The following is an 11,666-nucleotide window of genomic DNA, read 5'->3' as shown; positions in this document are numbered from 1 at the left end:
CTATAGCTATAACGAAGTCGGCAAAACGCCTAACCATGCAGCGTGTGTTGCTACGTAGAGCCAGATGACGTTTAGGTTGCTCGCGGTATTTCCCCCTTGCGCTCTGCTTTTTGCGAAGTGCACTAGCACATGGCCTGTACTACGTGCCCATGTACTTCTACCGCACTTTCTACAAGGTTCTTTATCCTGTACTTGGAGTATAATCATGAGCTTCTTTGTCCATCTTTTGTACCCGCTAATGATAATGTAAAAGTATTTGTTTAAAAAGTTTGCTGCAGCTTCGGGTATTGTGCCGAATGCGTTTCAGTGCAGCACAGCACAGCACTTCAGCATAGAGAAAGTCTTAGGCGTATGGGACGCTAACCACAGGGACGCGGCCTTCAATGCTCTTGTCAATTTCATTGTGAAATCTGGACTAGAAACTCTATACTAGACGGAGCGTGGACATTACTATGATCCTTGATGTGAACGGCGCGCTCGGTCCTGCGTTGTCGCGGTCGAGACGCTCACCCCGGTGAGCTTTTGCGGTGCGCTCGCACATTCTGTGGTGCAATCGTACCGTTTCCTTTCTTTTTTCTTTTCTGCTTTGGGGTGTACCGTCTTTCTTTTTTGGGGAGTAGCAGAATTCGCTTGCGCGAATTCAACCTCCCCTTGTTATTTTACTAAACCACCACCACCGCGTTTCAGTGTGGTAGCTTCATGGCCATATAACCTTGCGGTAATCTTTTGGAGGAACTTTTCAGATGCTATATATTAATTTTTATTGAAAGCATTTTAATGTTTTGTGAAAGGCGTATCGCTTTAATAATTACATCGAAACAATTAATAAAGCCAATACTCATTCGACAGCATAATGAAGCTATGTTTAGCACCCCTACACGCAGCCCAGTCTCCTGATCCTTTCCCGACCCTGACTCCTCAGCGGAGAACTTTCATTCGGTGAAGCACGTTGTAGAGACCCCTTGTTCACACTAGCAGCTATCATGTCGTGCTCCTTGTCTTTGCCTCAGAAATGAAAGGTCCGTGTATAAATTGGGTAGTCGGTGGAGCACGCTGTGGCACAGCTCCTGTCCCTTCCTTCAGCGTTCGCGGATCAATATTTGCTATACCCGGACTCAATTTGAGAGGAGCCCCGAAAAAAAAAAAGAAAACGAAGGGGGAAAAGCTAGCATCGAAGTGTGCGCGTGGTTTGGATGAAGAGACGTTTCATTCGAGGGAACAAAATACGCTTTCCTCTGCACACGCTACCTCAATCGAAAGGCTTAGCGACGGCGCAGGACACGAACCGGATGAACAGGGGGGGGGGGGGGGGGGGGATATAGACTGCCGTGTTTTCTTTTCAACTTTAGCGTTTTCTTCTTGCCAGTCTTCGTGCGTTCGGTATTGCACAGGGCTGTGCTGCAGGTGTATTCGAGTGATTCGATTGCACGCATGTTATGACTGGCGACAACGAAAAGTAGTCGACGCCTTCTTTGAGGATTTATTCTAACACATCTTACGGTCTTCGTAGTGGCAGTGTTGCGTACACGGCATGTCGATATAAATTACGTGACAAGGATTTGCAGATGCAGAGCTCTTCCTTGGAAATACACAGTCTCGGGAAAAGTTACGTCAAAAAGTAACTGAGGTACAGCTCCAGTTGCTACACGAACAAAGTAACTAAGCTACAGGTGCAGTTACTCTCCGCAAATAGTAACTAGTTCAGTTACAGCTACAAGTAACTTAGATACTTTGCAGTTTACTTCCAGAATGGCAGAAACGAGGATTCCAGTTCAAAACATTTTCTTCTAAATTCTTTACTAGTCCAATACAGTACTCGAGCAACAGCTGCTGCTCCAAGTTTTGTCTCTGTATGTCTGCCCCTAGGTCGTGTTGAAGACTGGGAGGTGGTGGGTTCGAATCCCACCACCGGCTGTGCTGTCTGAGGTTTCCCCCGGGTTTTCCGAATACTTTAAAGACGAATGTCGGCACAGTCCGCCCTGAAGTCGGCCCAGGACGCATACTAACCCCCCTCCCCCTGTACCCCCACTCCTTTCTGTTGTCCTCTCTCCATCTGTCCACATCTGTACGCCGCTCATAGCCACAGTTGCTTCGCGGCGCTAGCAAGTAATATAGAAGTAAAATAAAAGTCTGCCCCGCTTTATTCCAATGCATCCCTACCGGTGCTGAACAGCCGCTCCACTGGGACACCAGACGGGACTAAAGCTTCTTCCATGTCGCGCTTAGGAGCGCTGACCACACAACTGTTTTGATGGTAACGGTAACGTTTTATATTGTATACATGCGAAAATTAACTTTCATTTGGGCCCTTTACGAGGCCAGAGTTCCAGCGTTGTACGTTTGTGCGATGGTACTGCGAGGATATCCCACCATAGTGAGTCGAGGGCCACCTCCGCATACAGTGGACGAGCCACGCGCTTGTTTCACACTTTTCACGTCGCATTTTTTTTTTTTTTTTAGAGAGATACGGGCAGTTGTGTGAGCCTCGAATAACATGCGGTAACAGGTAGTCAAAGAAAATGCGAAAGCTTTTCGAAATTTTTGTGAAAACACTTTTGATTTTGAAAGTAACTAGTCACGGCAAAAAGTAGTTAGTGACAGCTGAAAGTTACTTTCTTTGGAAGAGTAATTAGTTAGTTATTAGTTACTTTTACTAGTTACTAGTAACTATTGCATTTACTAATAACTACTAGTACTAGTTACTAGTAACTACTGTAACTATAGGTACTTCTGAGTTACTTCCTATGTCTGGAAATACACTCCAAGAAAAAAATGAGTAAATTGCTGGATAATTACGGCTTCTAGTCCCCTAGATTGCAATGACTCACCATTTTCGTCCCTGACCCTGAAATGTACTCCTTAGCACTCCAAACGGACTTTGGATAGCGTGCTTGCTCTGTATTGAACTTCTATGGTACCCCAATTTCCGGAAATTTTGAACTGCTGATCAAAATGTATTTAAAAAAACGGAGCAACCCTCTCATGTCTTTTCTATTTTCTTAAACTTAAAAAAAAAAAAACATGGAATTTTCGCTGTAGCACGACTTCGAGTAATGAGTTAACATTAGAGGTTATAAACCATCGTGTAATCTAAATAAAAAATATAAATAAATTTGTTTATCACACGAATACGAAGTCTGACAACGTTAGGTCAATGTAACTAATACCGCAAACATTAGTATTAGCTAGCAAACGCATAAAGTTGCTATGTGGATAGGCGAAAAAATCACGGTTATTCAGATTTTTTCTTGAGGAAAATTTGAAGAAAAAGAAATGGAGATAAACTGACTTTTTGATTACGTAGCGTCTAAGACTCATAAGTAGCGCGTGGACTTCCATGCGAATGCTTTTCTCTCTCTCTCTCTCTCTCTCTCTCTCTCTCTCTCTCTCTCTCTCTCGAAATGTGGTTTCCTATATGGAGATGAAAATCAGCTTTTGGTCGTCTTTTGGGACCAATTGAAGGGTTCTAGTGCATACAAATGCATGTTTTGCACGTTATGGCATATTCCGCATGGAAATGCACGCATAGCGCGCATATTTTGTCATATTTCCAGGTGGGTAGGTGCGAGAGCTTTCTTCTTCTTCTTTTTAGTAAAAGTGTTACTGGCTTCGGGAAGGTTTTGGGACGTCTCTTGCGATAATTTCAGACAGTACAGAACGTTCTCGATGTTTCCGTTGGACGTGGTGTTCAGCCCCACCCTAGCTGCTCCGCTGCCTGAAAAGCCTCCACCAGGAAGGCTAGCCTTCCCTACCCCATAACCACCAATAACAACAACAACTACCCACAAAAGTTAGAGGTCTTTCCTTACAGCGGCGCTGAAGACCTGAAAATTTTGCGCAGTCTTTCCGAAGCCGAGGTATAGAACGGGAAGAAAATCGGTCTCCAATTCGTCTTTCTTTTCATTCTTTTCTTTTTTTTTTTTTTGTCGAGTCCTCGCATATTTACTTGACACATTAGTTACCTGCAAAACGGTTAACTCGGAATAATTAACTGTGCACTGCAACCCGCAAGCAGTTTGAATAAGAAAGCACGTCATGTCGCAAGCAGCTTGTGTTTCTCTCAAGCTGTCTGCTGCTGTTCAAACTTAGCCGAGACCAGAAGAAAGAAGGGTTCGTTGCACGGTGCACGTTGAGCCCTGTCGTACGCTCATTGCGTGTTTTGCAACCTCTCAAACGTAATCCTGCGCTTACAAAACGCACCAGATTCTAAGGAAATTCTAATCTTGCAGCTCTCGGAACGGAATGAGAGGAATGTCTCGTTGGTGATAACCTTTTTCAACCGTGGAGGGCGCTTATTCAGACAACCTCATGTGAATGAGATGGGAAGCTAAGCAGAGAGGAGACACCGTCTCGCTACAGTAACTGCTTCCCTCGAGCTATACAGACATGTGAATTACGGGTGCAGTTTCGTTCAAGAGTTTGCGGAAAGAAGAATTCAATCGGGGCGTGCAATTAGACGTCGGAAATGTCTGAGCTGAGTAACAAGCGTTGAAGAAAGCTCCTGAGACGTAAGCCATATAGCGGACCGGCCTTGATGCCACATATGCACGGAGCTTCGCATCGTATTAAGAATGATCGCTGCTTGTTTCGGATTTAATATGGATTTCCGCTCTCGAGGGAAGTTGATTCCCAAGATCAGTGGATAGGAAGAACAAGGATGCAACTATAGAAGTGTTGGCAACCCTTGGTTGCATGCAAGATACAATGTTGTTTACAAGGTCCCTGTGTTTCGCGGAAACTGCAACGTGGGACATATTGGATGTTGTATAGTAATGAAAGACGCGTAGAATACAAGAGAAATACTGTAGACATGGATACTATAGTATCGTACTACACGTAATACAATAGACAGGATACTGTAGTATAGTATGGATGCTAGAGACACTGTACAGTGTGAACATGATGGGAATTGATGTTCTGTGATGTGGGTTCGAATCCTACAGCTGGCTAACCTTTTCAGTGACTTCTACCCTCACCTAGTGACCTTCTTTCATCACTATACAGGGTGTTTCATCAAAAGTGATAAAAAATTCAAACTGGCGACGTACTAGTTGGAGGATTGTGGGAGTTTCGCCACAGACCCAACAAAAACTATGCACAATATAGCAGCAGAAATAGTCGAAAAAAAAAAGAGTAAAAGTGCTGCTTTAGCCACGCCTGCTTTATTGATGCTGCTTCGACCTTAATGCTGCATGGTGACGACCGTCTTATCACAAAGAAAACAAAACAAATGAAGGCGAGGACATTGCCTCCCCCTAGCCGCACATTTTGCGCGCGCTTTTTTGCGACAGTCAAGCAAGCGGGGCCTAAAGCAGCGCTTTTACTCATTTTTTTCGACTATTTCTATTGCTATATCTCACCGTGTGGATCATGTGTTTAAGGTTAGAGAATACCGATGTAATACTCAGCGTTTTTCCGAGTCTTGTGTTCCGCGAACTTCACGTTGGTGGAACGATCTTCCTCGTGACATTGCTACAATTAGTGATCATTTGACTTCTAAGCAAGCAATCCACGATTTGTTCTGCTCGCCCTAGTTAATCCTCTTCTTACTCATAACTTTTTGCGCTTTGCTGTTCGTGCCTTGTGACCTGTACAGATATTTTTGCCCATTGTATATTTTTTTTTGTATTTTATGGGTTGTATCACGTGCCTGACTTTTTCTTATGTTCATTTGCCTCCTTTGTTCTGTTATGTTCTACTCCGTCATGTTGTACCCGTTCTGCGGGCCTTTGACGTACATACAATAAATAAATATTGCGCATAGTTTTTGTTGGCTCTGTGGTTATTCGTGAAGTACTTCATATTTCTATTTTTAAAAAAAAAACGTGAAGTTCGCTTGGCGATTTTCGATTGAAAGTTCGATTGAAAAAATAAATAAATTTCCCTCAATTAAAATTTGTCCACAGCCTTCCTAAATGTCGGAAAAAGTTTCCAGAAGGTACTTAAAGAAGTAATTGCCGAAAGTTCCACAATCCTCCGGCGAGTACTTCGCCAGTTAGAATTTTTTATCACTTTAGGTAGTACACGCGGAGGGAGCAATGCACAAGAAGCATTTTTTTCTTTCTTTCAATCAATCAATCAATCAATCAATCAAGAAGCATAAGCCAGAAAAGGTACCTGGACCATTACCAAGTACCATCCCTGGTAGTCGGGCTGTACACCATCGTACTGTATACACACGCGACTTATAAGCCTTTTTACACTTGCTTTTCACAATTTGTCGACAAAGAAACGCAACGATTTTTTTTTATATGATTACTTAAACTTTGAGGGTACATTACGTCTTCAACATATAGTTTAGCTAAAATTAGCTCCCAACGAAACTTTTTTATTCATTGTGTCTTCGTTACAGGCCCCGTACTTTCTCTTGGATAACCCCGTACATGTTTAGTGACGGCGACTGAGGGAATTCGCCACATGATTTCTGACTCACCACCCCAGGGCACGCTGGTCAGTATGGAGGCGATGTAATGATGAGGTGATGAGTGGATAATGAGACTACATCCAAGTCCTTACGTATGACATACTAACACAGGCCCATGCACTCGCAGGCTTGCAGACTCGTAAACACCCTGCAGGCAAGCCTATTTCTCGCAAATATGGCACGCCATCAGAACGTGCTCACCTGGCCCGGGCCCATTTGCATGGCCTGTTTCGTGAGCTAACGGCCCGATGTGGTGGAAGCAACTGGCGTACTAATTAAATCTCTTCGCCGAATCGACCAAGAACCGATTTTCGGCCAAAAGCGTGCGCGGGCATGGAACATTAATAACGCAGACGACATTTTGAAGGGGGCACCACTGGGCGCTGCTGCCTGCTCGCAGAATTTGGCAACCCTGTGCTGTGCCTGCGTTTCTGTCGAGTGTGCGGGTACTGGAATCAAGCTGTAGCCGGCACTAAAGAATATAAAATAGCTGCATTACAAAACAAACAAACAATAATATGGAAGTGGAAAATCATTGTTAATGAGAACTACGTTTTCGGTTGACAAATTCCTTTCTCTGTGTCAACTCTTTCTCTTCACCATTGTGGGAAGAATAACCTCATGTAGAAATTTGAGAAATAAGGGTAAAAAGTGGAAATGCGCAACGTTTAAATGTTATTTAAACTTTCTAAACAAAACTTTTACGAGAACGTTTTAAATTAACTCCCAAACGTAAAACATGTTAGCATGTTACTGCCTCGGATACACTGTATTATGTAAAGTGTTTCACTTCGATTTTCTCTTAATTAATGATGCGTTTACCATATTGGTATCAGCCGCGTATTGATGATGCTATATTTATAACGTAGTACTTCTAATGCCTTCACAACATCACGACTGGTGTAATATTGTCCCGTTCTCCCATACCACGGTTATGCTCTTTATGCACATACCATCATAGAATTGAGAGACCAGTTTACTTCGTTCTCGTAGAAGTACAACCAAGTATCGTTGCGCAAGTATCTTATTTCTGGAGTCACGTGAGGTATTCTGCTTACGTCACCACATCTTATAAGACTCAGGGAGGAAGAGAGAAGAGGAGGGAAAGGAGCTAAAGTAATTCACATGTGGAACGTTACCCCATTTAGCGCTGGTCGCGCTTGTGTTAACGGTGATCCTGTTTCCCATTTTATATGCGACACTTTGTTTTCTTTTTTTTTTTCCCCTGTGAACCGTCATATGGTACCCACGTCACCGGTTTCCAATTTCGCAAGCTCTTTAACTTTAACATCTCTCTTCAGAGAGGAAACTCATACGTTCGTCTCCAGTCTTACGGCAGACAACTCCCCCGAAATGTGTCACAGTATTACCTTCTGTATGGATAAAACATGTGTACCTCGTAAACGGGATCCCTACGCCGTTAAAACGAACGACACGCATGGCCTCTCCGACCTACGAATAAACTGTAAACTGGCGCAAGACAGAAAAATCTCCGACTCACCTGTGCAATCTTCGTTTTCCCGCTCCACCAATACGCCATCAGAACAGCCGTTCCGCTCAAATTGTAGCAGACGACGTCGAAGGAAACGCTTCTCTTCCGCGAGCGCGACTTCTGCTACCGGATATACTTCCCTTATTACACCCCATTCTCCTCTGCGCCCCTCGCCATTACTGCGCCAGCCCTCCAGGTATGAGGCTGCCGAAGAGAAATAAATGCGAATATAGAGGTAAGAGATAAAAAGAACGCTACGGCAGGAGAAAGATTGAAGACTTTAGTTGCGAGTTAGATGGCAGGTGACAGGCGCCGTGAGTACGGGTGGTGCCATCTGGTATACGTTGTAGCAAGTGCATTTTCGGGAAGAATTACCGCCACCTGGGAGCGAAGACAGAACTTTGTTTGGCGGAGAGGTTTCGGGAAAGTTCCCCTTTTGGGGTTAGGGATAAAAGGAAGATGTCGCCAGTGTGCGGCTCATTGGATCGGATTAGATGGGATTTTGAGATACAGTTTTGCTGGATCTATAACATTCTGACATATACCGAGATCTCGAGTGACTTGGAGGTTTCCTAAACGCATCGTGTTTCATTTTCCAGTTTTTATGTATTTGTAAGATACTGTAGATAACTAATTTTAATCGATAAAAGCTTTTATAAAACCAATCTTCCACTCACCCATGTCACCAAAAGGAGGCGGCAAAACGATACAACTTTAAAGCAATGACACAAATGAATAACACTCAAAGTAAAGTTATGTTACCATAAAAATAAACAACTTAATTAAATTAATTCACAAGGAAACGAAGAAGTGCATAAATTACAGTATGATTGCAATACATCGATTATCAGTAACAAAAAGCTAAGCTATCAGAATGTCAGTTTACATTTTTTGGACAGAGTCATAACGCAGGTTAATCACGCGAAATTTCTCGGCGTCATAATCGATCAGCACCTCTCCTGGCATTACCATACTAACCATCTATGCAAAACCATTTATCCCGTTATCGTTACACTATACAGGCTACGAGATATATTACCAATCATTCTCCTCTCTTTTTTTTTGTTACAAACAAACACATCACTCTTGATCATTCTACAACTCATTAATTCAATCCCGCCTCGATTATTGTATCGTCATATACGGCAATACATACAAAACATCCTTACACCATCTCCAGGTGACACAGAACACCGCCATTCGCTTGAAAAAGGGGCGAAAGCATTAGATCCTCATATCTACCACTGAACAAATCAGTACTGTTTCGGTCAGTGTTGTTATCACATAAAATTCTTAACAGGAAAATAGTAATACCACACGTTGAATTAAATTTTACACAAAACATGGCCTACACTCACGCGCCTCATTGCAACATCATTTATCACTTCAGACATCCAGAACGAATTATGGTGATTTTATGTTCACGAACTACTCTGCTAAAACATGGAATTCATTACCATACACATTAGGAGCATCACGAACTTTCCAGCCCTTAGGGCTACCTTACTGTGTTTTCTTCAAACTGATTTTCTTTAATACGCAGGTACATTCTTGAAATTCTCATTTTGGTACGCTCCCTCTGTTTGTTGCTATTAAAATTGGGTTAATAATAGAACGTCCTGAAACTAGTTTTTACGGGGCCCCCACTGTGTACTATGTATTGCAAATATTACTAATAAAATTGAAATTGAATTGAATTGAACTATAGGACTTCCATCTGAATATGCACTGTGCGTATTCTGTTTGATCAACAATAAACTCTATTTGATGGATTGATTGATCGAAAAAAAAAAGCAGTGACACATCACAATTTAAGTTATTTTGCAATTACGTTTTAATAAGTGCGAGAATCTGCAGAGCGTGTTGGTTGCGACTCAACATGATTGCGAACGCGGAGAGACAAAGACGAAGAAAGAACTTAGGCAATTGAGGCTTTGTTTGTATCTGTCCCTTCTATGTTGTTCCAGCCTCAGAACATCAGTTTCTCTCTTGAGACAAAGACGACACACACACAGAAGCGTTCAACTGGCACACAACTTGAACTCACAACTCTGGTCACAGACACCAGACACACAAACACACAGACACCATTCTAGGCTTGGACGCGAGATTGTAGAAGCGACCTTCATACCTTAGTCTTCCAACAACGTGAGTCAGAGGTCAGTCAACCTGTCACTGCCAGAGGTCGCCTTTGTTGCCCGGGACGTTCCTGACTAGAGTTGTGTGACCAAATAAAATCAGTTGCGAGTCGAACGCCGCCGTGTGTGTGTCGTCTTTGTCCCTGCGCGTTCTCAGTCATATACGTTTTAATATTCTGGACAGCATAACTCACTACTAGTTCCCCGAAATTTTCTACATTACAATGAATTTTCTTTAGTTAAGTCAACCGGTTCTGTCAAGTTGTGCAGGCCCATAACCAACTTGTCTCACGGATCCGCGGGGTAGCGACTCCAAAACTTTTATCCGCGCCGGCATACCTAGAGCTGTACAATTCTGGCGAAGTTCGAAATGATTGAGCGTCGCAGCGCAGAGTTATAATGCGAAATGGCTAACTCCGTAGTGCTTGCAATGTAAACGGCGGTGTTACGAAGGGCAATTCAGACACTGCTCCCCAGACACGCAGCACCGAAGCGGCTTGGGATTGCAGTGAACTGTTCGAGAATAACAGCCGCTTTGGTGTTTGTGCGTCTGGCGAACGCAGCGCTTCATAGCTTTATATGTAGACGATGCAGTGCATTGAGAAAGTAATTGCTGAGCACGGCATGCTGGAACGCTGTGGTTTATCCAGACCTCTCAACATCCCCCAAATGTTTTGGGGGAGCACCCCCTAACTTTTTTACTGTGTACTCCTGTTACAACGTAACTGTAATAATGACACCCCCCCCCCTCCAAGTTTTTTGCAGCATCTCCCCGTCCTTGCGGTTCTGGATAAACAACTGCTGGCACGGACACACTTTTATATGTGGCTATTCTATGCACAGTGCCTGTAATGTAAAGTGTAAAGTATAAGGATTGACACAGGGACAGGGCAAACTTGTTTCGTCTTTGCTGTTCCCTGCTGTGGATTCCAGGTCACTGCGGTCTAAGAGGCAATGAGGAGGCTGAAAGAGTAGCAAAGGCTGCCCACGAGTCCCCGACAGCCGTGCCCATTGTGCTGTCGAGAGGTGACAGAAGGATCCTACTAACTGCATAGTTTCAACCCTTGGCTCTGCAGCAATGGCGCCGGGACATCACGGCACAATCTCTTATGTATTCGGTAGACCCAAATTTGTCGTTTTCTTTCCCTGTCCGTCTATTACGCCATTTTACCTCCCTTCTGCGTAGACTTCGGCTCAATGTGGCTTTCACCCCGCAATTCAAGTGCATGATCAGATGCTGTGACACGGGCCTCTGTTCCACCTGCGGTGTCGTGGCGACCGCCCAGCACATTCTTATGGAATGTTCACTCTACTGCCCGCAAAGGCGCATATTGTGTGATGGGTTTGCCCTTATCAGCAAGAGGCCGCTCACCTTAGCTGCACTCATTGCCCCTATGAAGATCCTGTGCTCCATTGTCGGGTTCTTCACCTGTTCATGGACTTCCTGTTGTCCACTGGATTGCTCCAGACGCTTTAGTTCTTCCTTGTACTTTCATCCTTCCTTCATCATCTTCACATAATGTTCCACGTGCAATGAGGTAGGGTACCGCACCGCCGCGGTGAAACACCCCATCTCATCGCCATCATGTATTGTTGTTGTTGTTGTTGCTAT

Source organism: Ornithodoros turicata, chromosome 6 (assembly GCF_037126465.1).
Source record: "Ornithodoros turicata isolate Travis chromosome 6, ASM3712646v1, whole genome shotgun sequence".
NCBI classification, from domain to species: Eukaryota; Metazoa; Arthropoda; class Arachnida; order Ixodida; family Argasidae; genus Ornithodoros; species Ornithodoros turicata.
The sequence above is the reverse complement of the archived record's forward strand: the minus strand, read 5'-3'. Positions refer to the sequence as shown.